Source organism: Lolium rigidum, chromosome 7, assembly GCF_022539505.1.
Source record: "Lolium rigidum isolate FL_2022 chromosome 7, APGP_CSIRO_Lrig_0.1, whole genome shotgun sequence".
NCBI classification, from domain to species: Eukaryota; Viridiplantae; Streptophyta; class Magnoliopsida; order Poales; family Poaceae; genus Lolium; species Lolium rigidum.
In genome coordinates, this window is record NC_061514.1 from 19,901,468 (window position 1) to 19,904,775 (window position 3,308).

Consider the following 3,308-nt stretch of genomic DNA (forward strand, 5'->3'; position numbering starts at 1 on the left):
TGGTGTCGATGGAGGAGCCTTCCGGGGGCACTTCCCCATCCCGGCAGCCGTGCCGGAACGGAGACTCCTGTCCCCGGATCTTGGCTTCGCGATGGCGGCGGCTCCGGAAGGTTTCTCGTACCGTGGCTTTTCCGTCTCGAGGTTTTAGGTCGTGGACCTTTAAATAGGCGAAGAGGCGGAGTCGGAGGGCTGACGAGGCGATGACACAACAGGGGGCGCGGCCTGTGCCCCGGCCGCGCCGCCCTATCATCCGGGCCCACCAGGGCTCCCCTCCGGTGGCTCTTGGGTGTTCGGAAGCTTCGTGGAAAAATAGGATGCTCGGGCATTGATTTCGTCCGATTCCGAGAATATTTCCTTACTAGGATTTCGAAACCAAAAACAGCAGAAAACAACAACTGGCCCTTCGGCATCTCGTCAATAGGTTAGTTCCGGAAAATGCATAATAATGACATATAATGTGTATAAAACATGTGAGTATCATCATAAAAGTGGCATGGAACATAAGAAATTATAGATACGTTTGGGACGTATCACCGCCTATCATGATCAAGATCGTCTATTTGTAATGCTACATGTTGTGTTTGTTGGGATCCGATGAATATGGAATACTATGTCAAGTTGATTATTGATCTATCATATATGTGTTGTTTATCATCTTGCATGCTCTCCGTTGCTAGTAGATGCTCTGGCCAAGTTGATACTTGTAACTCCAAGAGGGGGTATTTATGCTCGATAGTGGGTTCATGCCTCCATTGAATCTGGGACAGTGACATAAAGTTCTAAGGTTGTGGATGTGTTGTTGCCACTAGGGATAAAACATCGATGCTTTGTCTAAGGATATTTGTGTTGATTACATTACGCACCATACTTAATGCAATTGTCTGTTGTTTGCAACTTAATACTGGAAGGGGTGCGGATGCTAACCCGAAGGTGGACTTTTTAGGCATAGATGCATGCTGGATAGCGGTCTATGTACTTTGTCGTAATGCCCTAAGTAAATCTCATAGTAGTCATCATGATATGTATGTGCATTGTTATGCCCTCTCTATTTGTCAATTGGCCAACGGTAATTTGTTCACCCAACATGCTATTTATCTTATTGGAGAGACACCACTAGTGAACTGTGGACCCCGGTCCATTCTTTACATCTGAAATACAATCTACCGCAATTGTTCTTTACTCGTTCTTCGCAAACAAACATCATCTTCCACACTATACATCTAATCCTTTGTTTACAGCAAGCCGGTGAGATTGACAACCTCACTGTTAAGTTGGGGCAAAGTATTTTGATTGTGTTGTGCAGGTTCCACGTTGGCGCCGGAATCCCTGGTGTTGCGCCGCACTACACTCCTCCACCAACAACCTTCACGTGGCCTTCATCTCCTACTGGTTCGATAACCTTGGTTTCTTACTGAGGGAAAACTTGTTGCTGTACGCATCACACCTTCCTCTTGGGGTTCCCAACGGACGTGTGCTTTACGCGTCAACATGCAGCATCATATTCTCATGTATGTGAGGAATAGTTCCAAGAAACGAAAATACCTGATAGTTAAGTTGTTTGGCACGAGCTCGAGTGATCGATCCTTGTATTTGTGTGGCGGTTATATCAATAGATGGGATGTCCTCATCAACAAGGCCCTGGATGGCCACCCAGACACTCCAAAAACAGGGCGTGAAGGGGTTGTGAGTACAGACCCCGACCACCCCGCCCTCACCAGCTCGTCAACGCCACCAGAGCTGCCAACGTTTGCACAAGGAGAACGCCAAAGGGACTTATTCCTAAACAGCAACGTCATCCTCGCATCGCCACTGTGCTGGGAACAAAAACTTAGATACAATTAAAACTAAAGCCACCAACCGTACGGAGGACCAAGTTCCCCTACACCTTCCGACACTGAAATGGTGCTCAGAGGCGATGGGAAACCGTAGGCTTGCCGGCAGCGGCCACCTACCTCTATTGTACCGCTACATTTTTTTCCTATAGCAGCGAGACGCTTCGAGAGGGGACGAGAGAAGTCAGTGCTAGTGCTAAGAGCATCTCCAACAGGTGCGCTAAAACGGCCGCGCGGTATAAAAACTGCCGGCTTGCAGCGCGCGGGAGCAAAATCACCGCTCCAGCAGGCGCTGCAAACGGAGCGGTGCTGTAAATTTTTTTGGGCGCGGGCGGGTTTGCGCCATCGCGTGCGCTATACTTTGTGCGCCGGCTACAGCGCGCGGCATCGCTCGACCACGCGCGAAGAAACCTCGCGCCGAAACTTCCCCTTCCGCCTCGCCGCCCGACCGCCCAATCCCTCGCCTCCGCGTGGCTGCCGGCGCAATCCCGACGATGGACGGGCCCTCCGGGGACCCAGCAACCCCTCCCTACTCCGTCCCACCCGCCGCCGCAGCCGCCGCGTCCGCAGCGCCGCCGCCTAATGCGGCAAACCCTAGCGGTGGCGCCGACGCCGGCAACACAACCGCCGCTGCCCGTGCGCTCTTTGTTCTGCCGCGCGGGACACTGCACATAGGCGCCGCCGCGCAGATCGCAGTAACAATGTATGCAAACATCCTAATTTTCTTCAGTACCAAGACTGAAATATTACGAAATTCGTGTGGTATATAACTTTGTAAGGACTGAGGAAAATATCATGAAAAATGTCAATTTTATGTAAAACACCAACTGATATAGAAAATGAGATGTTGTAGGAGCCTAAAGACGATGAGGTACTGATCTTCAAGCTACTTGAACATTATTCCTGTTCAATCAGATCAAGAAAATACTCAACTGATATGAATTTGAACTGCTGAGCTCTTCGAGAAGAAATGATGTTTTTTTTGTCTTGATACCTCTAGAAATACCTCTACAAATTGCCTCCTTCATTGTCAAAGCCACAAAGCTTCACTTCACAGGGAGAGGTTCTCTGTGATACTATGATATGCACATGCAATATATGTATGCTCATGATCTATGTACTGGAATGGTTGAATATGAACAGACTCACCCAATATATTACCTCACATCTTTTCAAAGTTCAAATTCTTCAGTTCTATTGTAAATTGAATATAATATGAGCATAACCAATTTTAGTATTTATTGTGCTGAAATGGCACCTAATATACTATTCCACCCGTTCCATAATATGAGCCGTTTTGACAAACTATTTTTATTCGCCAAAACAGCTTATATTATGGAACAAAGTGATATCTCAGTTTCTTTTCAAAGTTCAAACTCTTTAGTTGTATGTTAAAAGTGAATACAATATGATCATAAGGAACTTCAATAATACTATGCACCTGAATTTAAATAAATTTGTATGGACTAATAGCAT